Here is a 13792-nt window from a genome sequence, read left to right as displayed (position 1 = left end):
CCTGCACACCGCGCCGTGTCTGTTTCTTTTTCTCTGCAAGAGAGAAGCTTATTCATTCACTCTTCTTCTTAGGCTGCAGCTAGCACTTCTTTATTTTTTGCTTTTACCTCTCGCGGTCAATATTCATTAGCAGACATTTCTTTTGAGGGTCGAAAATTGTAATAGAAATTAAGTGTGTTTAGAAGTTTCACGTTCGCCTACCTTCGTAGCTATCTCTATTCAGTATTAAATTCGGATTCTAATGCGCGTATATCGGGGATCAACAGAAAGAACGAGATTGAGAAAAATAAAAAATAACTTAATTTATTCAGATGCGAGCAAACATTTTTTAGTTTTATGAAGTTATTAGACATTTGCAAAGATTTGAGATGACAAAAAAAAATAGTACAAAGGATTTTTCAGTGACTTAGTAAGCAAAATCTATTCGTTATGTATCGACAACCACTGATTTCGTTGTTTAATATCGGTTTTGTCTTTAAAAAAAATCTTAAAATTTATAGTATCCTTCTTCAGTAATTCTGAAGCACGTATACTTGGATAAGCTTAATCTAAAGCTACTTCTTAACATTACGATAGCACTAACATTTGAACATCTAACTTTTTTGGAAATTCCGTAGGTAATGCAATCAAACTTGCAACCATCTCACTGTACCAAACTTTCAAACATCGCGCCTAAAACGAGGATTTCGCATCACATTAGCTCTATTCTCAATAGCAAAACCAAAATACGCGTGCACAAGCGAGTTTTCTTCCGTGACAAAACGTTATATAGCAATTCACTGAGCATCGGACTTTGCCAAACTTTTTGGCAAAGTGTCGGCGATAGGATATCTCACTCGAAAAAGCCAGCAAACGTTTAAAAGGCAAACGAGCTCTGACAATCTCCGGTAGCTTCCTCCTGTCTCTTTCTCTCTCACTTGTGGGCTAATAAACGCCAAGGGAGCTTGCCAACGTGTCCCTTCTGTTTCAAACGTGACAAGGAAATAGAGAACGAATCAGGTGAGTTGCTCGTTCGCTCTGCCAAACGATAACTGCCAACTGCGTTAGCGCCTCCCAAAATATTGTAATCCGCGAGTGAGAGAGAGTGAGAGAGAGAACGCATCTCGCAAGTAACGAGGCGATTAATTAAGGGAGAAAACCTTTTGGGGGGAAAGTTTCTACTTCAACCTCTCCCCGCTCGCTACTCTTAATTCCGCGGCTCGCTTTATTTCTCGTGCATGTTGAAATGCGCCAAGAGATAAAAGCCGAATTAGCTGCCTGCGAGGAGGGGAGCCAAAAAGCAGTCGCTTTGATTTTCGACGCTTACATTCTGCGATGTTACGAGTAAATTAACTTTTAAGTCTTCTTGCTTCCTCGACACTTAGTCTCTTTCTCATTCGCATTTTCGGTGTATTTGTTTCAAAACAAATTGTCTTCCAGTATTAAGTTAAGTTAAGTTATTCCTTTTTCCTTTGTTTTTCGAAAAATGACTCGACAATTCGACATTCGATTAATCGACTTTTAGAAATCATTAAGCAGGCCAGCCAATATGATAATCTGTTTTGAGCTCTAATCAATTATTTCAAGTTAGCGCAAGAAGCATTATGGCTTTTGTTGAAATTAAATCACTCATTTCAGTGCTCGAGATTCATCGAAATTAAACGCAACTGCACAAAATTTTGGGGACTTTATGGGATGAGCTTCTTTTCGCTGCAAAGGGAATGGTTGCAAGTGGGATGCTTTTGTGTGTCTTCTTTGCCGGCACTTCTAAATTAGAATAGTTCTAATTTATTTACAAGATGTCAATTTATTGCCAGAACAATTCTCTGTTTGTAAAAATTCAAACGTCGATTGCTTAAAATTTGTACTGCAATTTTCAAAACATTGTGTAAGAATGTATTTTAAAGGTAAAATATACCAAAAATACAATATCAAAAACATCCCGACGGCGATAACTTACTTCGCAATCACACTTGGTCCAAGTAGTGGAGAAAAAGAAAACTGAATAAGAGGTGGATATAGACTGGTACATGTAAATTCTTCACACGCGACGACGAGCTTTTCTCTACTTCCAAGGATTGACTCGGTCGTGCGCACAATGTCTCTCTTTTTCGTTTTTTTCGTTCGGCGTAGCTCAAACAAAAGAAGAAAAAAAAGTAGGAGAAAAAAATGAAGGTAGAGAAGCGAATTCATCGCGCGCACTTCGTCTTCATCTTTGCTCGACCCACGTCTTAGGACATTCTTTTCTCTCGCTCTCGTTCGTTCGTGTTTTCGTCGTCTCAACGAGTTTCACTTGACGTTCTCGCGCGTCCTTGGACAATACGATGGATGTATAGCTCACGTTGGATGTGTTTGATCAAAGTGGAACGGAGTTACTTTATTTTTAGTTAGATTCATTTAATGCTAATCTGCTGGTATTATGTATGCTCTTTTTGAATGTGAAACTTGTAATATGGCGTGTATGTCATGTTTTTTATTCTTTTAAAAGCACAATTAATTTTGAATTATTCAACAATGTATCAAAAGATTGAATTTTGAAGGAATTAGATGGGAATAAATGTAACAAGAATCGCAGGAAAAGGGAAGTGACGCTAATTAGCATATTGCCTGGCGCGATATTGACTCGTACTACTTGCGAATGCGCAAGAGGCATCACGCCGTACCGCCACCTGTCAAGCCAATGTCAAAGCGTTTTTTCATTCAGTACGGTATATACACGAGTTCCTACCTCTCTTTTCATATTATATATCCCGGGACAGTGAATGAAGAATGAAACACGTGCAAACAAGCGTCATAAAAGCAGTATAAAAATGAAAAATTCATGAAAATTAATTCAGCCCGTCAATGGCACTCGACGTAACTCAACAGCGGCAGCTGTTGCCGCTATAAATATAAAAACAGTAAAAGCACTCTTTTCGCGTTCGCTAGCGTTGCTATCATGAACTCGGCTCACCGATATACGCCCTCTACAATTTTTTGAGATATGCTATTTTTTCGACGACCTGCTAAAAAAGCTCTAGCAATTGATTTACCTTTTTCGGGGAAAGAGGGTATACGAACTGTTAATATTTCGTGAAAACTCGGGAGCTGTGGTACATATCGAACGGGGGTTTCGCAGAGCAAAAAAAACACGAGTCTGCTCTAATTTACGCGGGATATTTTATCGTAATTGTTTTAACCAAGATATTTTAGAGGATCGTCCGCAAAAAAATAAAATAAACCCAATAAGGTGACAAAGAAAAGGAGGAGTACTTCGTTTGGAAACAAAAACTAGTAGCATCTCAATTACAAAAGACCGCGCGGCTGATGGCGAGCTGCTTTAAGAAAAAAAAAAGAAGAAACTTTCGGTTGTGAAAAAAGAGAGGAGTCTTTAATCCAGCATCTCTCTTTTATTCGCGCTTCACTTTTACTGCTCTCAAAAAGTACTTCCAACGACATTTAAGCCGAGGAGCTAAGAGTCTAGTATAAGTGAAGTCTTTGCTTCGCATTTTACCCTCTTTTTGAATTTTTTTTTTTTTTAAATCCGCCTGCTGCGTGCTCGCGAAAGATATTCTCGTGTAACGTTCTCAAATAGTTTACGTACGTAATTTCTACTCAGACGACTTTTAACTTTATTACGAAAGCATAAAAAAATTTTTTTCTTCAATAATTGTTTGTTTGCATATGGTCTCCACTTACGCACACACGCACACACACATACACTCACACACACATATACACGCCTCGCGTCAAAATTTACGTCCAAATTTTTGAAAAAAATATGCAATGACCATTGCGAAACCCCATTAAACAAAAAGAAGTCCTCCAAAATATCTTGCACGTTGACCTCCATTCCCTTCCCCTCCGTGAAAAACTGGCAAGCCAGCCTGGTGAGGTATCCAGTGGAGTGCGCGCGCAATCGGAGCATGCGCCCATCGGGGTTATTCGGAACAGTAGCATAGGCAGCACTACCACCACCACTGGCGTTCAAGCTTCCAAAGAGAGGGTGACACCCTGCAGGCCAGTGCACCCGTAGTCGCGATCGCGCGCTTGTCACGTCCGCACGTTTCTCTCTCTTTCTCTCTCTCTCTCTCTGTCCTCTCTCCCTCTCTCTCCCTCTCTTTCTGTCTCTTTCGCGAGTGTGACTTCTTTACATATACGCCGGTGTCTTCTCAATGCTTGCGTGCTGATTCAGCCCCCTTTCGAATCGGAGCTGCTGTCGTCGCTGATGTTGCTGAAGACGACTCTTCGCTGGTGAGTTGGACTTGACGCTGTACTTTGTTCCGTCGCGCTTGTCAGGTTAATCCGGTGGTTGATCTCGTTGGTTAATTGAATTGTTTACGCGCTCTAGGACCGTCGAGCAGTGCGCGACCTGAGCAAGGGCGTCTCGACACGCCGCGTACCCCTCGAAGACGTTCGCTTGTCGCTAGCCGCGCCGCTATCATTCAATCGCGATACGAATTCGCCCGGAGCGCCGCAGCGCCCGCGAGGGATAATCAATAGAGCAATAAATGAGCAGCGCGAGTCGTCAGATTAAACATGATTGATCGGTAGACGAGAGGAGGCGCGCGCCAGCCGCGGTTCTATCGCCCATTCAAATATCTTCGGCGAAGCGACCAGTTCTGTCACGCGCGCGTGAGTCGCGATGCTAGGCTTCCAGCACACCACGACGCTCCGTGTGACTAAGCTAAACACTGCACGCGCTGTCACCGCTTCTTTTAAAAGCGTGTTCTCATCGAGCTTGCGACTAGTTCCGACTCGCGCTTTCACGCGTAAGAAGCGCCTGTTGTCCTTCTAACATCGCGTGCGCGTAATTGGTGGCGCTGAGCGAGAACATATCAATTTTCGTCTTTTCCAAGGTTAAAAAGAAAAATGAACAGCGAAACACGCGCGGATTCGAAGGACTCGAGAGGCTGACTGCTGCTTGCGCGGGCAGCACGTGAGGTATGGAGACGCGAGATGAATTCGCGCGCTATTTGCCGTGTCAACAGGCAGCAGCGAGTGTAAATTTAATTATCCTGACGGCAGCGCGCGCAAGGGCGGGAGAGGGAGAGGCTCGCATGTGCACATGTCGCGACGGGAACAGATGGGGCGAACAGTTTTGCAGCTATGATGCCCCCGCGATTTTTTGCGCCTCTCACTTTCTTTTTTCCCCGACTGTCCTAGTTTTTTCCCGCGACTTTTCTTTCTTCCGAGGTAGCCAATTTTTTTCTTTCCTTGCACGAGATTCCAAAAGATCTTTTACAATTAATGATTACAGAAGAGAGCGTCCGTGTAAACGTACTGGCAAATAAGTTTTCTCTTGTCGTTGACCGATCTTTTAATATTTCTGGATTATCTAGACTCGCAAACCCTATAGCTCTGCTGTTCTCAATTGAATAATCAAAATTTATCTCATTACTCTGGGATTTCGTCGGGAAGCTTAAATTCTTTGGTGAACTTCTGAATTCATGATTATAACATAAAACCAGTTTTTATTGATTGCCCGAGTCAAAGAGATGGAAATGGCCAATAAATGATGGTTTATTCTATTATTTACAACGTTCGATGAATTAATTTCGGGTAACACGAATAAACAATCGCATTATAGGTAAACTAAACTGAACAAAGTCTTTCCTGTAATCTTACATAAGTTAATGTAATATTCAACGAGTCAATATTTTAAAAAAGATTTACTTTAACCTACCTCCTCATCAAGACTCAACAACTTTCCTTCGCTCTTTAAAAAAAAGCATTCATCAGGATTTCTCATCAACCATAAAAAAGTCATGCGAAGTAGAAAAAGATTGCTCTCCAATTTTGAGCTCTGTATACGTATACACGCATATAGAGAACTGGAGAGCAATTACGACAGAGAGAGAGAGAGAGAGAGAGAGAGAGAGAGAGAGAGAGAGAGAGAGAGAGAGAGAGAGAGTGCGCGCGAGTCCTTTGAACTGATGATCGTTGAAAGAGGTAAGCGAAGAGCCGCAGTGCGACACACGATCGGCTTTCTCGCGCGTGGCGGCGACACCTGCCCTCTATAATCGATTTCTGCTCCTCCCCCCCGCCCTCCTTTCAAACACTATGTATGCTTCTCATTATCTTTCGTTAAAAGGGCAACGTCTGGAGAAACACGCGGATCGCGTGTGAACTCGGTCACTTCTTTATTTCGCCGCGTTAATAGCGAAAAGGATTTGGCGAAAAGCTTCTTTACTCGATACGTATGCATTGCTTTGGTTATTGAATTTTATCTGCGAGATGGAAAAGAACGCGCTACACGCGCACTTGTATGTGGGTCGGTTTTTAATATTTCCTTTTTTGTTTTGCACGGTGCTCCGATTAAAGTCGCGTTGATTGTTTATTTTCGACGGCCTTTATGAAATTCGTCAGGGTTTTCGAATGAGCTCGCGTCTTCGAGCCCGCGGTGACCTTTCGCAGCGATTGCCGACATTAACGCGAAACATATTAAATTTTTTTCCCCATTCGCGCTGAGCACACTGAAGTTCTCCTTTCAATAAAGCGCAATACTTGTTATTTATGCGATACGCTTAGAGGCGCGTTCGAAAAATTACCGCGCGAAAGACCGCGCATTTCTGAGAATACACAAATATTTGATGTTCCATCGCTGCTGAAATTGCGGAAAATCCAGAAATATTTTTAATATTCCCGGCGAAGAAAAAAAAAGAAAGTAGAGGGACGCACGCTACCGCGAGCGCGTTGGTCGTAATTCAGCCAAAGAATTACAGTTCACCCAGTGCAGGTACAAGAACGGTGAAACACGCCACGTAAAAATGAAAACACCGACAGCAATTCAAAGCGGCAGCGAAAGAGAAGGGCTATTAATCGACCAGGAAAAAATCTCTACCGTTCGCTCACATTAATTGGCTGGCTTGTGGCGTTGGAAACAGAGAGTGAGGGGGCGGGGAGGGGGACGATATAATTCACGAACAAAGCCTCGGCTGCTTTGATTCAATCTCCGCTTGGCGGAAAGAGACGTTTATCACTTACCGAGTGTCTCGAGCAGTAACGCACATCCTTCTACTTCGATTTCTTCTCAAGTAGAACGAAGCTCACCAGCGTGAAATATTGCTGCGCACCACCTTCTTACCCCTCGCCCCGTCCCTTTCTCAATCAAATGAGATTGAACGTGCGTGTTTTATGTATGCGTCTGTCGAGGTTGAGAATAGTTTACGTGGCTGCGATAATTTCGATTTATGTATATTTGCGTTTGATTGTCAAAGTATCGTCACGATAAAAGAAATGTCGCAATAAACGTGAGCTTCGAATGGATTCCAATGTATCGTGCGCACCCGTATAGAAGAGGCAGTGGGGAAAAAAAAAAATTTCATGTGGCGTCGCGCGCACAACGGGTGCATCTGAGCGAGCGCTTTACCGCGGCGCGGCGTCGCTAAAATTTTAGCGCTCTCGCCTACATTCCCCGCTACCCGCAACACAGTAGTTTTTGGGGTGTAAAGCACGCCCGTTAAAATTTAACGGGCGCCGTTCGATAATTATTACGGTATACGCGCGCTTCAATATTTAACGCCGTCTATATACTGATAAATTTCGTGACAAAGGATCCACTGACGGTTCACGCGATCACTCCTGGATTCTTGTTTCGTTAGCGCGTCCGTTACTTGATAGACTTATGAGTCGATGAGAGAAAGCGACGCGCGCGGGAATTCGTTTTACTGTCGCTTGCAGACCACGGTGAGAACAAAAAATATATTTTTTTTCCTTTTTGCAATTGGAATGGACGCCTCGGTAAATCGAAAGCGTTCGCGTCCAGCTTTTATGTGTACGGGAGATTCTATTTAATTGTTGAGCGACTGCTGGGAAATTGGAGTTTATGTTTTGAGGCAGACGATTGTTTAGATTTTCCGCGAAGCATTATTAACGTTTTATTGCGATTCGCCGAGTTGTTGCCTAACGAAATACGTAAAGTACGTATTTATTAATAAATTAAAAAAAGTATTATCAACAAAGAGGTAGCTTAAAATAATTTAAATAAAAAGAACAATATACTACAGTACATTTTAACGTAAGAACTGTATTAAATAAACTGAGCAAAGAAGATAAAACTGAGATTATTTCTACTGTAACCAGATCGTTTTTTGGATTCAAGAAGACATTTCATTTACGAGAAAATTGTTGCAAGACATTGTATTTACAAATTTTTACGAGTGTTTCGACATACGACTCAATTCATGAATGACTTTCATCGTGAAATCATAGCAAACACGGCACTCGGTTTTTTTTCTGAACGACAGTACGTTGCAGCTTCTCACTGACCTCGATTATAGAGAACCAGAAGTCGAATTTAGGTATCATCATGATAATTGTTTAGAGCCTTGGATGTGCAGTACACTAATGGTAGCTCATATTTGTATCTTTTAGATCGGACTGATTGACAATTATGGAATCGTTTGTAAAATTTATTGTAATCACAAAAATGCGTAAAAACATGTTATTCTCATTACATCTACAATTTTATTAAAAGTTACAAATAGTTACGTAATTCAGTTTAATGAATTACAAATCATCGAACAGTGGTAAATTATAAAATCTAAATGCATTACAGTTTTATGGATAGTTTTGATATTAGTGTGATGAATTTAATTAAAAAACAAAATTTTTTTAAACTTAATTTAAAGAAATATTTCAATTATTTTCTATACCACACATTTTCTTGAATATAGGTCAAAGCAGAAACTGCCGTTACACTTTGAAAGTCTTTAACTGAAGTAAGCCTCATTAAATATTTTCCAATAAGAAGCGTGAATTTAATTTCAGTAATTGCAAGTATTGCTCTTACGAACTCAATTTCGATTCGAAACTCAAAACTTTGCAAGTTTTGTTTTGGAAACAGAATTCAGTTTAAGATGAAGAAGTTTTCCGCTAAACTTCCTCAATGAAGAATTCTCTTTGGAGTTGTATCTCCTTGTTCAGCTACATCGCATACGGATCCGCAAACTTGCAGTTTGGGAACATTTCAAGACATTCGCTTCGACAATTTCATTTCGTTTTGAAAACAATTGTGCAGCCAAAAATATCGCCAGGTCACATTGGGATAGTTTATTTATTTTCACAACTTATCTTTCGATTCTAAATCAACACTAGTGGATGACATTTTGAATTGAATTTTATTTACAATATTTTTTTTAAATATATACTTACGTTTTCGTTTTCAGAAATAATGAGACAAGCTTCGCTTTGTTAATCCTTTACCACGCGTAAAACAACCGAAGCAATCCTCCCTTCTGACTCGTGGAACGCATCATAAACAAAATTAAAATAAAGTGAGATCAAGCGAGTTTACGCTGTGCGCGCCATTGTCCTTACTTCTTTGCGCATACGTAGTTGACAGTTTAATCCGTTCATTTCGTCGTAGTGTCTTCTTATAAAGGAGAACAAAAAATCTCGCTGCGGCAGCATTGTTTTTAACGAGACTCGCTCGACGGACAACGGACAGCTCATCTTCTCAGCGAAATTTTTTCGCGCACAGAGAGAGTTACTCGGCTCACCTCTCTGTCTCTCTTTTCCTTTTCCGTATCTTTCGTATCTTTTAATTAACAGCTCTGTGAGATTATGACGCGAGACTCTGCTAAAAATTGCCACCCCGACTCGAGAGTACCATATTTCACGACGCTAACGAGCGACGATAAACTCAACGTGGCGTTCGTTATTGGGTTACCGGTGGCCGAGATCACCCCACTCTCGCTCTTCTCTCTCTCACTCTCTCTCTCTCTCTCTTTCGTTTGATTTTGTTGCGGAGAGATTTTGTATTCATGGCTGTATAGACTAGTTGCATATTCAACGGATAGCAGAGTTATCTGAATAATGTGTTGTTTTTTATTACTGTCCATTGTTTACGAAGGGATTTTATTTTTTGCTTGTGATAATATTAAGAAATAAACTTTTGTGCAAGAATTGATGGAAATATCGGAGTTCATAGTCATGCAGTACTGTACAACAATGAAAAAATGAAATGAACTTTCCTTTTAATTGCCGTTTTATATTAAATGCCACTACGAAAAAATATCGAGAATATTTTGAAGGAAAACAAACGTGTTATTGCAACTGTCCAATAGATGTACATTTGAAGAAAGAAAGAAAATTATAAGTCAGTTTCACTATCAAATAATAGTATATTATTATACGTGTGACTCAAGTATCTCATTATTGCATGGCGTGATGGAATACTTGAGTCACAAGTATCTTACAATATTTTCTATTGCTACTGATCTTCAATCAACACCTAAGGACGGTCTATCCATAACTTAAGATGGCTCAGCTTTACACTTATCTTAGGCTTCACGATCGCCAGCGAATGCATGGTGTAAAAAAAATAGTTGTAAACAGTGCTATAAAGTTTGCATATTACTTGGGTTAAGAAACCAAGATTTGTAAGTAATTTTGAATAGATATCATTAATTAAAAAAAAGACTATTCCTATTGTCACTATTCTATCAATGTGTGCATATATTTTTTGAAATAATCCAAAAAGAATAAAAAATTTTCCGATAAATGAACCATCAAAAATCCCAGACGCGCACGTACTGCATAAACTTCACAACTTGGACTGCGCCAGTGAAGGTCTAGAAAAAATGCATATTCAACATTTAATTAGGCGGAAAGAGAGAGAGGGTAATCTAACTAGCAAAAGAATTAGCTTGAAAATCCCATAACGCCGATTTTTCCTAACTTTAATTTTGCTATTAAAATTCACCGCCAGAGGATTTCTTTAAAGTTGCCTCAGGGATATCCCCGGACGATTAGAGCTCGCTGGCCACGAGATTAAAGATCCGTGAGAAAGAGAGACCTTATGTAATATAATGGACATCGCCGGAGAGGGTCTCTATCGATGATCCCCGCCCTCTCGTATCGCTAATTAAACTCGCGCGCGCTTCTTGCTCTTTCACTTTGCCGTTTTTTTAAATTATTTTGGATCGAGTTACGAGACTCGAGAGTAGATGGATCCATTAACATTACAGCTACAGAGAAATAGGTTCGTTGTTTTGTAATACGCGAAGAAGCTTTTTAGAACGAAGACGTTTACGAACGCGGACTGATAAGTAACAAACGAAAAACTCTCGTCCAAGTGTACGCATGGACGTAAGCTCTAAAAGGTCCCACGTACCAAATAAGATATTGTCTCGTAAAATTGGTAACAAGATGATACAATGCATAAATAATAGTTGTACATTGTTATGCATTGTCTCAACTTTATTTATACGTGACATCTCAATGTCATCGACTGCGTGGCATTTTTCCATAAATTTTTAACAGTGTCTTACAAAGCTTTGCGGATATTGAAGACTTTTTGCTAAAAAGATTGTAATTTATAAGTATAATTAAAAAGTATATAAATTAGTTTATAAGTATAATAAAAATAATTTATAAGTATAATAAAAAAGGTATATAAATTAGTTTTTAAGTAATTTATATTAGTTATATTGCAATGTGAATACATAATATTTCTTTAAATGCATTCAGGGACTTTTACATGTAAAAAATTCTTTCCGCAAGAAACAATAAATTACGCCTCCTAATTTCTTGCGAAAATTTTTATAAAGCGATTCATCATCGTACGTTATAGACGTAAAATCTGTGAAACAAAATTACACAACATAAGTTATATCCCGATATCCGAATCTTTCAGTTTTAATTAAAACTGGTAATGAATATATAACTTGTGCAATATTACATCGACGTGTTTTCTCAAAAATAATAAAAGCTCGTTTTATTTTTATTTGTGGAATATTATTTATTTTTGGCACTTTTTCAAAAAGACGAAACCATTTTGAAATTTCTAAATAAATAAAGCATGATCGAGCCAAAAATGACTTGTATTATTGCTCCATATGCTCTTGAGTACTCAGTAAAAATAAATGTAGATTGAAAAAAACTGTACAGCCATTGAATGAATTCTAATTATTTAATCTATAATCCAATGACGAGGGATAAAGTTTCGCCTTATAAATATCAAACGCGGTTCGACTTTTGTGAAAAATATTTAAAAAAAAAAACATCAAAGGTACGATCTCCGAATCGCTTAATCGCTGCGTACTATCAAGCAAAAGTTACCGCTCCCCGCGGATAACGTCGGAACATTTCAGATAAGGCTTGACACGAGTAGAACAAGCGATCCGTGTGCAGCCGGCAGCCGAGCACTCGATTAGATCTCTTGATTGGACGTTGCGCGCGGTTTTGCATTTCGAGCGCATCGCTTACTACTGCAACGAGTGAAGCAAGCACAAATAAATTGCAAGCAAATAATCAACGAGAGTCGAGCGTCTCGAGTGCGCTCGAACGGGGTATCGATTTGCCTTTGCGCGCGCGCCGCGCAGCCCGACGCTACAATTTCAAAAATTGCACGACGGCTGTTTATCGCGCTTTTAACTCCGCGCCAAGGGTTTTAATTAAAAAAATCGCCGGTGATTCGCGCGTTTCCACGTGTACAGCTTGTCAAATGATATTGCCCGGGTGTCGATTGAGCTGTCGGTCCTTTTTCATTATTTTTCACCGTTGGCTATCGATCGACACATACGACTGATCTGCGCATATTCAAAACAATTAATGCCTCGGTATTTTCGACCAGGCCTAATTAAATAGCCTAACCATCACTTGCTCTTCAGTGTATATATAGATGCACATAACGTATGCAAAGATATCTATTGGAAGTTTTCTACCAGAAGAACTGCATTCGCGAAAAGCACAAACCGAATAGCCAAGTATCCTCTGTAGCTTAAGCAACATCGGTTGCATTCCGAATCTCCTTGAGCAATACTGGAAGGCAATCGAAAACATGCGAAATATTTCGCGCAAAATAACTCGACGAATAAGCAACTGCCGAAAGCAGTATTCAGCGGCAGTGTTGTTGGGGAATATTATTAGCGATTGAATGCAGGTTGAATAGGCACAATTACGCGACAGAAGGGGTCGGGGAGGGGGGAGGGGTGAAAAGCGCCATAAACGGATCTCAGAGGCTCGTTACGGCTGCCGCAAGATTTCGGCTGATTTAGTGTATGGAGGGCTGGCAACCCTCGGCAGAGCCCAAAGCTTAGGATTAAGCGTAATGGCCCGATGGATGATGCATCCCTTTCATTATCTCTTGGCGCGAGCGACGAGAAAAGACTGAAATTTCGCGCGCCGACCAAGGAAACTCTCTGTCGCTCTCTCTCTCTCTCTCTCTCTCTCTCGCGCGCGCGGATGATGTATATAATAACTGCTCTATATTCCGAGATGTCGACATTTTCGCTGACTCGTGCCCTCTATTATTTCGTATTGCGTATTCTTGGCATGTGCGAGCTTGCGGCTTTATTACGTACGAATTTCGAGTACGTTTCTGGGCTTCGTTTATTCCTGTGAGAAAATTTTGATTTACCAGTTAACGGGAATCGGTTGGTTTATCGTTGGAAACTGGAGGGAATTGAAAAATTAATAACCGGTTTGGAAAATTACTCTATTTGTAATGATAACATTAATAACCGGTTTGGAAAATTACTCTATTTGTAATGATAACATTACAAATAGAGTAATTTTCCAAACCGGTTATTAATTTTTCAATTCCCTCCAGTTTCCAATGATAAACCAACCGATTCCCGTTAACTGGTAAATCAAAATTTTCTCAATTAAATTATAATTTACATAAACAAATAAACAAGACTATCTTGACTCATTAATTACGTACAAAGAAAATTTCAGAACTAATAATATAAGATATCTAAAATTGAATAAAATGTTGGTTGTGAGATAATTTTGAATTATGGGTAATTATGATGACAATTATTTAGTTCAGAAAATACGAAAGCAATCGATAAATAATTTCTAAGCTGCTATTAAAAATAACTTT

Source organism: Phymastichus coffea, unplaced genomic scaffold (assembly GCF_024137745.1).
Source record: "Phymastichus coffea isolate CEN01 unplaced genomic scaffold, Cenicafe_Pcof_1.1 PCOF00039, whole genome shotgun sequence".
Classification (NCBI taxonomy): domain Eukaryota; kingdom Metazoa; phylum Arthropoda; class Insecta; order Hymenoptera; family Eulophidae; genus Phymastichus; species Phymastichus coffea.
This window is presented reverse-complemented; position numbering follows the sequence as displayed.